We start from the raw sequence: 16,910 nt of genomic DNA on the forward strand, positions 1-16,910 counted from the left end.
TTTTGAAAAGCATAGTTTGACTTACCTCCAAATAATGTTTAGGATGTGGCATGCGGTCTCTTATGCTAATTCTCAACTTTAACACATTTTGAGCATTGGGTGATACTCTTGAGCTAAAGTGCAAAAATTGTGTAATTTATTCCTTCACATCATTGGATAGCTTCTTATCAAAACATGGAAGTCTCGTACCAAAAGTCCATGTTTCATTTTGAAGAGGATCATCAATTCTCTCTTTTCCACTAAGTGCTCTTCTCAAAGTAGTATGATTTTGGATCAAGTCAATACAAGTTTGTCTCATATATCTACCCTTTCTCAAATGATGACTTACCAAAGAGGGTGTAATAACCCTTCAAGTAGCTCCCTTAACCTTCTCACTATTATTTTTGCCAATGCTATTAAGAGCACTAAAAAGATTCTTCACAATAATGGCATTTCTTTCTAATTTTTTATTGACATGAATCTTCAATTTGGTTCTTTCTAATTTTTTCCCTTCCAGATTGGTACTAATCTTTTCATCAATTTCAATTATCCATTTTGGTGTTCTATAACCTTCATGTTGATTATACTTTTGAGATATATAATGTTCCTATGCATTTTAATTTTCAACATGGTAAATCATGCAATTTACATTATGTCCTGGAAGCATTTCTTTCTCCAAATTTTCATTCTCTAAATTTTCAATCTTGACATTATCATTATTAATTGGTACATTTTCTTTCCCCAACTAAACATATTCATTATCCAACTCTATGATTTCACCTTTGATTAGTACATCATCAACTTGACTCACATTTAACATACCTTATTTCTTCCTTCAGTGATTTAGTTTGTCCCTTTCCCTATACACTATGATTTCTTCATTTGATACCTTCCTTTTGCATTTATCCTTTTGACAACTACTACTCCCCATTTAGAAAACAATATCAGACACCTAATCATATATTATAGAACCTTTTTCAATCGTATGGGCCCCAAAAACTCAGTTTTCTCCAAATCTATGAAAATGGCCCACAAAAAATGTGATTGTTAGGTCTGCAGTGACACAGAATATGTTTGGAAAAGCATGCCAATATTTCAAGTACCTAATCTCATTTTGGGTATCCAATATCAAATCAGATACCCAATATAAGATTGGGTACTTGAAATTGGTTCCCAAATTTTGGAGGGAAGTGAACAAATTTTGTTGACAATGTGAACAAATTGGATTATTATATATAATTATTATTATATATGATTATTATATTATATTATTATTAAATATAATATAGTAATATATATTATTATTGTTATTTTTATTATTATTATGACATATAAATATTATATATATATATATATATATATATATATATATATATATATATATATATATATATATATATATATATATATATATATATATATATATATATATGAATATGATTACTATATTATATCATTATGATATTTACTATTATTATTAAATATAATATAGTAATATATGTTATAATTAATATTATTATTATTATGACATATAAATATAATATATTAATATATATATGATTTTTATATTATATTATTATGATTTTCACTATAATTATTAATTATAGTATAGTAATATATATTATTATTACTATTATTATTATTATTATTATTATCCATTTGGTTGGTTCAAATGTGTCAAAAGGGATCATAGGTTAACCTATGACCCCTCTCTATGTATTTTATGACAACATATGTCCATAGGGGCCCTAGGGACACATTTGGTTGGTTCAGAATGTGTTCAAAGGGGTCATAGGTTAACTTTCAATGCATTTCATGATATAATGTGTCGCATGGGTTCCTAGGAACCCTAGGGACTGATCATCACAATATATGTCCCGAGGGGCCCTAGGACCCCTAGGAACCAATTTGGTTGGTTCCATTGCATTGAAAAGGGTCATAGGTTAACCTATGACCCCTCTCGATGCATTACATGACAACGTATGTCCCTACGGGCCCTAGGGTGCCTAGGGACGGATTTAGTTGGTACCAATGCACCAAAAGGGGTCATAGGTTAACCTATAACCTCTCTCGATGCATTTCATGGCAACATATGTCCCTAGGGCCCTAGGAACCATGAGGACCCATTTGGTTGGTTCAAATGTGTCAAAAGGGATCATAGGTTAACCTATGACCCCTCTTAATGCATTTCATGACAACATATGTCCCTAGGGACCCTAGGGCCCCTAATGACTGATTTAGTTAGTTCCAATGTGTCAAAAGGGGTTATAGGTTAACCTATGATCCCTCTCAATCCATTTCATGAGAACACATGTCCCTAAGTGCCCTAAAAACCCTATAGATCCATTTGGTTGGTTCAAATGAGTCAAAAGAGGTCATAGGTTACTCTCAATGTATTTCATGATAACATATGTCCCTAGGGGCCCTAGGACACCTAGGGACCCATTTGGTTTGTTCCAATGCATTGGAAGGGCCCTCTCAATGCATTTCATGACAACATATGTCCCTATGGGCCCTAGGGCCCCTACAAACTGATTTGTTTGGTTCCAATGTGACGAAAGGGGTTGTAGGTTATCCTATAACCCCTCGAGATGTATTTCATGAAAACATATATCCCTAGGGGCCCTATGACTGCTAGGGACCCATTTGGTTCATTTGAATTCAACAAAAGGGGTCATAGGTTAACCTATGACCCCTCTAAATGCACTTCATGACAACATATGTCCCTAGGGGTCCTAGGACTCCTAGGGACCCATTTGGTTTGCTCAAATTCATCGAAAGGGGTCATAGGTTAACCTATGACACCTCTCGATGCATTTCATGACAGCATAACTATCTAGGGGTCCTAGGATCCCTAGAGATGCATTTGGTTGGTTCTAATGCATAGAAAGGAGTCAGAAGTTAACCTATGACCCCTCTCAACACATTTCATGACAACATATGTCCCTTGCGGCCCTAGGGCCACTAGGGACAGATTTGGTTTGTTCAAATGGGATGGATTTGGTTGGTGCAAATGTGTCAAATGGGATCAAGTTAACCTATGACCCCTCTCGACACATTTCATGAAAAATTATGTCCCTAGGAGCCCTAAGACCCCTAGGGACCCATGTGGTTTGTTCTAATGCATCTAAAGGGGTCATAGGTTAACCTCTGACCCCTCTCGATGTATTTCATGACAATATATGTCCTTAGGAACCAATTTAGTTGGTTCGAATGTGTCAAAAGGGGTCATAGGTTAACCTATGACCTCTTCATGCTTTTTATGACAACATATTTCCCTAGGAGCCCTAAGATGCCTAGGGACCCATTTGGTTGGTTTCAATGCATTGAAATGGTGACATAGGTTAACCTATGACCCCTAATAATGCATTTTGTGACAACATATGTCCCTAAGAGTCATAAGGACCCTAGGGAAAGATTTGATTAGTGTGAATATGCATTCCATGACAACATAAGTCCCTAGGAGCCCTTTGACCCCTAGAAACCTATTTGGTTAGTTCCAATGTGTTCAAAGGGGTCATAGGTTGACCTATGACCCCTCTCGACACATTTCATAACAACATATATCCCTAGACGTACTAGGACCCCTAGGGACCCATTTGGTTTGTTCAAATGTGTCAAAAGGGGTCATAGATTAACCCATGACCCCTCTCAATGCATTTCATGACATCATATGTCACTAGTGGCCCTAGGGCCCCTAAGGACCCATTTGGTTCGTTCGAATGCATTGAAAGGGATCATAGGTTAACTTATGACCCCTCTCGACATATTTCATGATAATATATATCCCTAAGGGCCCTACGACCACTAGGGACCCATTTGGTTGGTTCCAATGCATTGAACTCGATCCATTTCACAACAACATATGTCCCTAGGGGCCCTAAGACCCATATGGACCCATTTGGTTGGTTCAAATGCATCCAAAGAGGTCATAGATTAACCTATGACTTCTCTCGACACATTTCACAACAACATATGTCATTAGTGGCCCTAGGACCCCTTGGGACCCATTTGGTTGGTTTGAATGCATCAAAAGGGGTCATAGGTTTACTTATGACCCCTGTTGATACATTTCATTACAACATATGTCCCTAGGGACCCATTCAGTTGGTTCCAATGTGTCGAAAGGGATCATTAGTTAACCTATGACCCCCTTTGACACATTTCATGACAACATATGTCCCTAGGGGCCCTAGGGATGCATTTGGTTGGTTCAAATGTGTTGAAAGGGGCCATAAGTTCTTGATGCATTTGATGACAATATCTGTCCCTAGGGGCCTTAGGGCCACTAGGAACCCATTTGGTTGGTTCTAATGCATCAAAACAGTTACGACAACATATGTTCATAGGGGCCCTAGGACCCCTAGGGACCCATTTAGTTGATTCCAATGCATCAAAAGTGGTCATATGTTAACCTATGACCCCTCTTGATGTATTTCATGACAACATGTGTACCTAAGGGCCCTTTGGCCCCTAGGGATAGAAATGGTTGGTTCTAGTGCATCGAAAGGGATCATAGGGTAACCTATCACCCTTCTTGACACATTTCATGACAACATATGTCCCTAGCATTCCTAGGACCCTTAGGGACCCATTTGGTTAGTTCCAATGCATCAACAAAGTTCATAGGTTAACCTATGAACCCTCTTAATGCATTTCATGATAACATATGTCAACCATTTGGTTGGTTTGATTGCGTCAAAAGGGGTCATAAGTTAACCTATGACCCCTCTCAATGCATTTCATGACAACATATGTCCCTAAGGGCCTTAGGGCCCCTAGGGACCCATTTGGTTGGTTTCAATGCGTCAAAAGGGGTCATAGTTTAACCTATGATCCCTCCTGAGGCATTTCATGACAACATATGTCTTTAGGGGCCCTAGGGCACCTAGGGACCCATTGGGTTGTTTTGAATTCTTTGAGACGGGTCATAGGCTAACCTATGACCCCTCTTGATGCAATTCATGACAACATATGTCCCTAATGGCCCTAAGACACCTAGGGACCCATTTGATTTGTTACTATGTGTCAAAAAGGGTCATAGCTTAACCTATGACCCCTCTCAATATATTTCATGACAATATATGTCCTTAGGATCCCTAGGGCCCCTGGAGACCCATTTGGTTTGTTTCAATGCTTTAAAAGCGATCATAGGTTAACCTATCACCCCTCTTGATACATGAAGCACCCCTAGGGACCCATTAGGTTGGTTTGAATGTATCGAGAGGGGTCATAAGTTAACCTATGACCCCTCTCTATGTATTTCATGATAACATATGTCCTTAGGGGCCTTAAGGACCCCTAGGGACCCATTTGGTTGGTTCCAATGCATCGAAAGGGGTCATAAGTTAACATATGACCCCTCTGAACATATTTCATCACAACATTTTTTCCTAAGCACCCAAGGACCCCTAGGGACCCATTTGATTGTTTTCAATGTTTTGAAAGTGGTAATAGGTTAACATATGACTCCTCTCAATGCATTTCATGACAACATATGTCCCTAGGGGCCTTAGGACACCTAGGGATCCATTTGGTTGGTTTGAATGTGGAAAAAGGGGGTCATAGGTTAAACTATGACCCCTCTTGACCTATTTCATGGTAGAAAATGTCCCTTAGGGCCTTAGGACCCCTACAGACTCATTTGATTGGCTCCCATACATCAAAGGTGATGCATTTAATGACAACATATGCCCCTAGGGACCCATTTCATTTGTTCAAATTCATTGAAAGGGATCATAGGTTAACCTATGACAACTTTCAATGCATTTTATGACAACATATGTCTCTAGGTTCCCTAGGATCCATAGGGATTCATTTGGTTGGTTCCAATGCATCGAAAGAGGTCATAGGTTAACCTATGACCCCTTTTGACATATTTTATGACAACTAATCATACATTAACCTATGATCCCTTTAAATGCATTTCATGGTAATATTATATATAATAATAATACAATACTATATATTTTAATATTATAATAATATAATATTGTATATTTTATCATAATAATAATATATTAGTAGATTATATAACAATAATAATCATGTATATTACTATATTATATTTAATAATAATAATAATAATAATAATATAATATTACTATATATTTAATAATAACAATAAATATCATATATATTACTATATTATATTTAGTTATAATAATAATTATATATAACTATATTATATTTAATAATAATAATCATATGTAAAAATAATAATGCCTACATTTCCCAAATTTTCATTTCCCTCTAACATGGGTCATTTCCCTCCAAAATTTCCAATGTGTATGGTTTCCCTCCAAATTTTTGGAAATTGAAAAATTGGAACTTTTCGAGTACCCGATTAGGCTTGGTATTTACCAAACCTCTTTGATCAACTCAAAAAATGTGTTTGAGAAGGGTTTCACTGACATTTAGACTTCGAATAGTTATTTGAAAATATTATTTTCATCAAAATTCAATAAAACAAAAAGAATTTTTTTATAATTTTCTCAAGATTTTAGCATTATAATTGTTGTCAAATTCTGAGTTCGATAAGTATTTATTAGTTAATTTTTTAATGAAGATAATTGTAAAGTGTTGATTGACATACTGATTGAAAAATAGTTATAACTTTGAAATGATATAACATTTTTGAAATTCAAAAGTTGCGTCACATTCTATGCTTCACCTAGTATAAGGAAAAAAAAAAATTAATTTATCAAAGTTTTCAATTAGTTAAGGTGGTCAGACATGGGAGTTTCTTATTCTAAAAATTTTATAGTACAAAATTCATATTTAATTATTTATTTGGAATTAAAATACCCAAAAATATGTGTCACATCCAAGCATGAGTCTACTTTTTATATGTATAATTATATTTCAAAATATTATAATTTTATTTTGATTAAAGTGGTCAGACATACACCTACTTTTTATTTTTGCCCTGAAATTTTTGTAGTACTACATTAAAATCCAAACTTTCGACCAATCAAATATTTTTTTTTCAAAATAAGGCCTAGTAGTTTAGAAACTAAATTCAATTTTCTATAGATTATTTTCTTACAACTCTTTGACATAAAGTGCAGAATCACTTTAAACTTACGCGTCAAGTTGACATAACCCTGATTTGTTGGTTTTTCACTGCCACTTAAAGCCATAGTTTGGTTGACCATTATTCAACACATACCCACATAGAAGATAAAAGGAAGGCAACTCTAATCAAATGGGAAAAAAAATTTAACCCAAAAGAAGTAGGGGGTCTAGGAATCAAAAGCCTAGAGTGCCAAAATGAAGTTGTAGGAGCTAAACAAGTTTGAAGAATGTATCAAGAAGGAGACAACAAAATGGGCTAGAATATTATATAATAAATGACATAATACATTTGATAGTACCTCATTATTTAGAACTAGAATGGCCCCTAAGGGGTCAACCACTTGGAATTTCCTAGTGAAATGTTAGCCTCTGCTAACAAAATTTTTAACTCATGGAATGGGCACCCCCCCAATAGAACACTCTGAGGCAACCCTCGACACTAAAACACACCTAAAGACAATTTAGGGATATAAAGTGAAAGACTATATACAAGTAACTCATTCTAAGACAAAAACTCCCTAGGAATGCAAATCTCTTGCCAACTGTAGGCTTAATTAGGTAGACCAAGATATTTTAGAAAATATCCTTCAAAATTTTCTAATCTCAATAAAAAATAGAGAGGATAAACTCATTTGAGTAGCTTCAAAGTATGGGACTTATAAAGTCAAAGAAAGTTATAAACAAATTATCAATTCTCAAAGGTGGGAAGCAAACATCTTCCCAATAAATCTATGCTAGGAGCCAACAGGGCTTACTAAAGTAGGCATATTTCTATGAGAAACCATCCAAAAGAGAATCCTAACAGTAGATAGAATCCAAAAAATGGGATTTGGAAGTCCATCAAGATGTATACTCTATAAGAAAAATTAAAAATAATACATCTTCTTTATCACTGTAAATATGCATAGGAATGTTGGATGTGGCTCCAAGCTAAACTCAATTAGAAAGCCCCTCTATAAGGTAATTGGGAAGAACAATTAACAGGATAACCAAAATATTCAACCAAGAAAGTATACAGGAAACTCTAGAATATCATTCTTAACCTAGGAAATTTTGAAAGAAAGAAATAGATGCATTTTTTGTAGTGCCTACCCTCGTTCAAATATTTTCTAGATATTGTTGTTGTTATTATCAGACTATGTTAGAATAGATTTATGTTGATGGATTAGTGGTATTGTTTTGAGACTATCAGACATTATGTTATGGATTCAGTTGGTATATGATGAGATCATTTAGACTTTACATTTCATGTATGCATGATGATCATTACATTGCTTTTAGTTATTGTTGATGATTAGTTAGATGGTTTATTATCTCATGTGTTATTATGGATATTTACCCCATACTTGCATGTGTATGGTGTGTGTCTTTGTTCATATTGGATGGCGTTTCTGATATGGTTAAGGAAGGGAGTTGTAGTCACCTGCTTAGTCCAGATCTACATGATGCACCACTTTCTACCATTGTCCGTTCAGATTACCATTATATATATATATATATATATATATATATATATATTGTATGTACATGCATGGTTTTTCTACAAGTTGCAGGTATTGGGCATTGACTTTCCTGAATTGCCAGGATGAGCGTACCCTATTATACTATCTCAATGATAGGAGAAGGGAGATAAATTCTCAAGTCCAAATCCCAAACCCTTAAACCAATTATCCTAGTGAGGTAGGACAAGTATCTGGATATGTTACCCACTGAATTTGTTGGATGACATAATTCATTATTTTTAACCCTTTAGACTGCTTTTGTGTGAATTTCTCTATGATGGGTTTCCATATTTTATCTTGGATGTCTATGGTGAATTTTCTATTAATTAAGTCTTAATAAATAGATTTAATTAATAAATTAATTATTTGAGAAAATTAATATAAAATATCATGATCTTCGATACTTTGATTATAATTAATTAAATGAGAATTAAATATAAAAAAATTAGAAATTAAAATTATTAATAATAATAATAATAAAAGTTATAAAAATTAAAATGAAAGTTATAAAAATTTAAATAGAAATTATATAAAAAGTAAATTGGAGTTATAAGCTTGCCTAGGAGTTAATTCACCTTCTCATTTCTCATATGTCAAACAACACGGGGGTTAGTGCATCAATTAAACACATGGTGTCTGCAACCATATGATTCATCTAGAAGGTTGGAAAAGACACATGCTTAGTTGGTGACACCTTCTAGCTATTTCTAGAGACATTCTAGGTGTTTCCTGAGAGCTCTTTATATTCAGGGATTCCTAGAAGCTTAGACATAGTGTTTGGAGAGGATTTGGAGCATTGGAGGACTCAAGAACTCTGAAGAAGGGAGGAGGTTGCTTTGTGGATTTTCTGAGGAAGAGAAAATTAGCATCAGAATCCGAGTAGATTCTTGTGATTTTACTTATGCTATTTCTACATCTTGCATTCCCTGTCTTCTTCGTGTCTTCCATATGTCTTATGAGGATTTTCCTATTTTAATTGTATGCATTCTCAATATGGGTAGTTAAATTTTTTTGAGAATATTATATGCATATATCTGAAAAGAACATGGGGCTAGGTTTTAAATTGTAGCCAAGCCATTAGATAAATTATTCGATGAATTTGAGATCAAAAGTTTATAAGAAAATTCTAAAAATTAGAATTTTTTAATCTGCATACACATACACACACACACACACACACATATATACATATATACCTTCATATATATATATATATATATATATATATAGACACATACATATGTATATATACATATATATTTATTTAATTAAAAATTGAATGATATTGTACCATGATTGATTGAATATGTTTTAAAAACATTATTCAAGAAAAACTTGATAAAAATTGAATTCGCATATATTAAATGGCGAATGAATCACTTATACGATTTTAAAAAAAAAAGTAATATGCAAAGTGGGGGGGGGATGAGACCTGCGCCCCCATACCCACTGTGGTCGCAGTGTACCTACTGTCATAGGTACTACGATAGCAGGGTTACATAGTACCCACTGACGTCGTAGGCCCTACGACCGCAGGGTCTTGCGTACTGCTGGTGGTACATACTTATATATGTGCATTGGTATAATAGTCATTTCATATGAAATTGATTTTCATTGTTATTAAATTTTCATATGTTATATTGTATCAATCGAAATTATTGTAATTTAATTTTATAAAATGCAATACTAATAATTATTTATATATTTATATATGTATGTATATATATATATATATATTTATATAAAAATATGTATATATATGTATATATGTAATATGTAAATATGTTATTAATAAATTTGAATAATTATTATATAATTGATAAATGATTTATATCAAAGGTTCATAATGGTGAACTCTTTAATAAATTTCAACTATTAAGATTTAATTAGTTTAAATTATTAAATAAAGTATATGAAATTTAATTAGTAGTTGGTGGGGGACATTTTTGAACAAATATTATAATTGGAAGATGGATTTTAGACCTATTAAGGAAAACTTTTATCCATCCAAAACAATACATGTGTTAGGAAAAACGTACAAAATGTTCCTCCATTCTCCAAACTTGCAAACATAAACTGAGACCTCTACATTTAAATCCAAGTTTGTAAATTTAGCTAAACTAAAACAAGTGTTTACATTGTGTATTCTTTATGCTATTGTTTTGGGTTTTGGGTTGACTAGTGTTGACCAATTATCGGATGTCTACTAGAGGCTTGGGGGTTATGTGATTGTGATGTCATGATGATGTTTTAATCTCAATCTTTATAAACCCAACCATGGTTTTAATTCATTTCTAAAATGGGGTTATAATAGCCTATTAGTCAACTGACAATGACTTATGGCCTTCAGAAGTTGCGCTACTTGTTTCAATAGTAGAAATTAAAATTTCTTCAAAATTTCTTTTGAGTTTTGAAATTTGTTGGGGCCTATTCTAATATAATAAAATACAAATAATAATATCTTAGGGTTGGTCAAGCAAGAGTCTACAACACAATGGTAACTTGTGCCCCTCTCATATGGGAGGTCTTGGGTTTGAGTCTACTTGAACTTAACAAATAATAATTAATCTAGGTTTCGACCCATTTCCTATCAAAACCATATCTCAAGGTTGGTCAACTTGAAATTTTAGGGTAAAAATTTCTAGAACCTTCTTGACTGGTTAAAAAAATTGCCTATATAAAGAAGACAAATAGGATTGTCTAGGACAATTTGGGGGATGTATATGGGGGCTTTAGCTTGCAAAATTTTGTAATAAAATTGTCCATGTGGTTTTGCATGTCATATTTCTAAAGATTGTATTTCCATTTTATTTGGAGATAATAAAAAGAAAGTTTTGTGTTCTTACAATTTGTTGTTATTTCTCTATTTTGTTGTGTGTGTGTTTGTTTTAGAAAGGGGATTACCCTTCATCAATTATAGATTGAGGTATCCTTTGAGAAAATAACCTTTCACAAGATGTTACCTAGTAATAATTTTTAATTGTATTTCTACTACTCAACATGTTGATACTTCATAATACGTAAGCTCCATCTAACCAAAATCAATAATAAAATTACAAAGGAATTTAAATTTATTTTTCTCATGCAACATATAGGCATCAACACGTGAAAAAAAATCATAAATTATGATTAGCACTCATCCAAAAAACCAAGGAAAATGGCCATAAAACACATGTAGGTTTTAAAATTACACAAGATCTACTAAAAATAATGTAGACTTAAAAATATGTAGATCCAACTTTTTTATCAACAACAAGTAAACAAGGAAACATGTTGATTCTCATAGTAGTACAAAGCTAAATATGTAAACCCTCAAATCTAATATTACATAAACTCCACAATTTGAATTTTTTTATCATTCATGAATCCAGCAAGAAATTACAAATGAATGTAGAATAATTTATGTTTAGAAAACCATTGATAGTTACAATATGAATAAAATTACTCTAAAAATAGTTAACTTGTTCGAAATAGCCAACACACAATTGTGGGGGAGTGAGTCATTTTCTTCAAAAACTTAAAAACTTAAACCCTTGAAAACCTCAAATCAAAAACCCCTTTGATGCTTAAACCCTTAATTTTGATTAGTGATATTTAAAGCATATAAATATAAATTAGAAATCATCAACTCATTCCAATGCAAAAGAAGTTTATCATGGAGACCAAATAAGGGTGAAAACCATGGTGGGGCTGATACCCACAATAAGAATAATACCTTGTTAGAAGTTTAGTTTATTGCCATATGGGGAATGTACATGAAGTCCACTAGTCAATTTCGCCTTGGGATCCATCTCTAAGGAAGTCACGCTGACTTACAAACACATCTCAGACTATAATATGATATATTTGGTAAACTGTGTAGTGACACCTTCTTATGCCTTGAGAAATTTCATTTAAGTACAAACAAATATTCTATTACAACACTCTTCTAAAATCTTCCCAGAATAAAACAAAACAACACAAATTCTCTTCTAGAAACCCCTAGTGTCTCTAATCACTTCTGCAATTATGCAATACACAACTAAAATGATTCAAGACATGATTCATCTCCTTTTATCAGTAATTAGGTTGTCAAAAATCTTCTTCCAAACCTTATCTTTGTGTGTCAAAATTAATCATCATAATTGTTGTGTGTAAGCCAAACATGACTTGCACCCATCTCAAATACCATAATCATCTTATCAATAAAATATTTTGTTTGTCTCTTATAAGACATTTTATAATCTTTTTTTATCACGTTGGCCTCAAATATAATTGATGTAACATGTAGATAGGTATATCTTCCACTTTTGATCACCTTGATCAATGAAAGTTGTAAAATCATCTAGAACATAATCCAAGATCATCATAAGGCATCCTTAAGCTCAATCAAATACTTAGATCTATCACATTCAATATTAGATCTTTTCAACATTTTATACATAACCTAAAAAGTACTATCACCACCAAATAAAATACTTATAATTGTGTTGCAAATTATTAGAATTAGAAACCATTTTAATGATAAATAATATTTGGATATCATCATGTATTCTTGCATGAATTTTTTTTTTCCAATTATATCAACTCTATTATATCGACAAAGTAGCAATACAACTAGTCTTGATCTATAACACCATAACTTCACCTGATCATCATGTCAAAACTTGTAACTTGACATGATCAATGTAGAAAACCACTACATCAATCTCTTCTTTGGACTACTTCTCAAATTCTTTTTTTTCTTGTTCCAATTATTGAAGTATTTTGTAACACATGAAACTACATATTTGATAACTAAACAATATAATAAACATATTCCATGTACACCATCCAAAAACTAACGTATTAATGACATGTTAACATCAATGAACACATCTAACTTGCCAACAATCTCCCCCTTTGACATTGATTGATGAAGGGTGCTCCCCTTAAAACCATAAACTCATAACATAAACAAAGAAACAACAACAATTTTGAGAACAAAATATGTACTTCTTATTTGCACCGCAAATGTGGAATTATAGAATTCATAAGTACTATATACTAACCCACATGAGCACCTTCATTATAGTAATCTGCAGCACTAAGTTGCGAACTACCACCTAGAGTTGTTCTACACAATGTTCAGGTCTTTCTTATATAGGCAATTTTATGCTGATCGAGAAGGTTCTAGACATTGAAAATTAACACCTAGGGCTAACAGACCCTAAGAATACATATAGAGTTAGCCAAATACATCTGTGACAATTATTTTAGATATTTCGGGTAGCCCAACTTTGAAAGGCCATAACGGATGAACTGTTGCTCTAATTGGCTATTATAACCACTTTTTGCAAACACCAGGTCATAATCTACAGACTTGGAACCACACAAGCACACTTTTGTCAAGTTTTTAGACCTCATACAGGCACTCAAGGGCCTCCAATGGTAAGCCTAAAGATTTTTTCTGTAAATATTTCCAATGAAAATCCATGATAACTTCTCTGATACTTATGTTTCAGCAATTAGATTTTTATGGTAGGCTGACAACTCTAAAATGAACCTTCCTATAGAAAATGAGAACATTTTGAGCTCATATGAAAAACTTACTAAAAATATAAAGTTCCCATAAACAGTGACCACCTTGTCTACTAGTCCTTATTAAAATAGAAAAAGACTAAAAATTAAATATTTTTGGGTGATGCAAGATTACTCTTACACTCAGGATGCTCTTGCATTAGACTTCTAGGGTAATTTGAGAAGTGACTCTGTCATGTCTCAGGTGTTTAAAGGAAAACCAAGATGGTTAACCTCCTCCCTTGCTAGCCATGATGAATCCTCTACTAGCCTCCCTTTCCATTTAACTAGGTTTTCTTCATAAGTTATGTTCCTTGTACTTTTCCCAACACGATTGTCCAATATCTCCTCAATCTCCTTTGTAGTCAAAATAGCTACTGGAATACTCCACCGTGCTTCTACAACTTCATCTCCATCACCTCCTTCATAATACTCTATTAAATCTAAAATATTAAATACTGGTGAAATATTTAATTTAGTAGGCAACTCCACTTTATAAGCATTTCTAGAATCATACCTTTTCACTATCTTGCATGGTCTAAACTTCTTCATCTTAAACTTATTATATGTACTGACTGGAAAACGCTCCTTTCACAAATGAACCATGACTTCATCTCCAATCTAAAATTCCTTATACCTCCTTTTTACATCTACCTTAACCTTGTACTGTGTATTCATCTTTATAATTTTCTTCCTCACCTCCTCATGGATGTTCTTCAAATATTCAACAAATTCTTTCGCTTCAAAACTACTTATCTCTCCTTTATCCAACTACCTCAATTTAGAAGCATTTATGGGATTACTCCCATATACAATCTAGAATTGTGATTTACCAGTACTCTTGTTTATAGAATTATTATATGCAAACTCTTCTTTTCGTAAAATCACATCCCATCCTTTTGGCTCTTCTCCAACCAAACATCTTAGCAAGTTTCCCAAACTGCAATTCACAATTTTTTTCTATCCATTAGTCTATGGATGATGTGATGAACTGAACTTCAAATTTGTCTGTAAGCCAAAAATACCCAAAAAATTTGGTATCTTGATCTGAAACTATACTCTTTGGAAAATCATGTAGTCTCACCACTTCTCTGAAAAATAACTTTGCCACATGAACGTCATCACTATTCTTCTTGCAAGGAATAAAATGTGTCATCTTTTAAAACCTGTTAACCACCACAAAAATAGAATCATGTCAGTGCTATGTCCTCGGTAATCCAAGAACAAAATCCATGGAAACATCCTCCCATGGCCTCTTTGGTACAGGTAATGGTTGATACAACCATATATTTTGCTTCACTCCTTTTGCCATCTGACATACTTTGCAACTTTGTACAAAATTCTTCACATCTTGCTACAATTGTGGTTAGTAATAATTCTCAACAACCAAAGCTATGGTTTTATCTTTTCCAAAATGTCTAGCCAATAGTCCACTATGGTTTTCTTTGATGACATTCTCTCTCATTGAACTTCTCGGAATGCATACTGGCTTCATTTGAACAACATACTATCCTAGATTATGAAATCTAACCACTTTGTCCTGTCGAGTGTAAAAGGTTCTATACAAGCCTTCCACACTTCACGAAAATCAAGATCATCTAGATACAAAATATTGTGTTGCTTGAACCCAACCACCTCTATTTGCATTTTTGTTAGCAAAAGTGTTGGAATACTTTAGAATAACTTGGGGGGGCGGGGGGGGTGACTTAGTTATCCAAGGTCCAGATGTATAAATAAAACTTTTCACATCTTAGTGAACCCATAAAACATTATTCATCATGCATGCATCCATAAGATTATACAATCACTTAAAAACTTGTAGGTTGTTATTCAATCAACATGCAAAAATGTAAACATGAAACATAATCGATTCATCAACACAATTGACACAATGATTTACATAGAAATCCAATTTGGGAAAAACCACCAGCAACATGCTACCCTTTTTCACTCTTTTAAAGTGATGCCCTGTGAAAGAGCAACCTTATTAAAGGTTACAATATACACCATTAAATGTGACCTTGTTAAATGATTTCAACCACCCTATTAGTAGTGAGCCTTGTTAAAGAACTTTAGACCTTTTCAATTAGAATGTCACCCAATTAAAAGATTTACAAACAACTATTAGGTCAACCTTAATCCAAAGGATTTACCCTAGAATGATACAATTGTTAAAGAGTAATAGTAAGGCTTTGATCTGATAACAACTTACAACTTCATTTTTAGATTATAAATTACCATTCAATTCTCCATTCTTCTTGGCCTTTATATATTGTAGCTTTGATAGCTTGTTTACCATTCAAGCATTCATACCCTTAAGCCTTCTTGCTTAATATGCCATTGCAGACTCTTCTCTTAGGTCACTAGATGAAGCAAAACCCTTGACTCCTTGTCTTCCTTAGGTTCTCGCACATGACAACTTTGCTTCATGACCAACCATTCCTATAAATAGGAAATTAAGATCTTTTTTTGCTCATTCTCCATCATCCAATTTAGGGTTTGGATGGATTAGGTAGGATACAATGAATCTACCCCACATTCCATATCTCTTCTAAAAAATTCTCCTAGAATCCTCCTTGAATTATCTTATGTGATGGAATGCTCTATGTAATGTTTGTAATTACTGATTATTATAGTTGAGATTCTTATGTAAGAGACACTTGACTTAACCATTTTTGGTTCATCGATCAGTTATCCTTGGTTATTTTTCTAGTCGCCATGATGGGACTGAAATGTGGATTTATTCTTGATGATGTCATGTTGTGACATGTTTTAACTCAACCATTTTTGAGTCTTCGATCAGTATGATTGAGA

This window comes from Cupressus sempervirens, chromosome 5 (genome assembly GCF_028749045.1).
Source record: "Cupressus sempervirens isolate cs-2001-9-10 chromosome 5, ASM2874904v1, whole genome shotgun sequence".
Taxonomy (NCBI): Eukaryota; Viridiplantae; Streptophyta; class Pinopsida; order Cupressales; family Cupressaceae; genus Cupressus; species Cupressus sempervirens.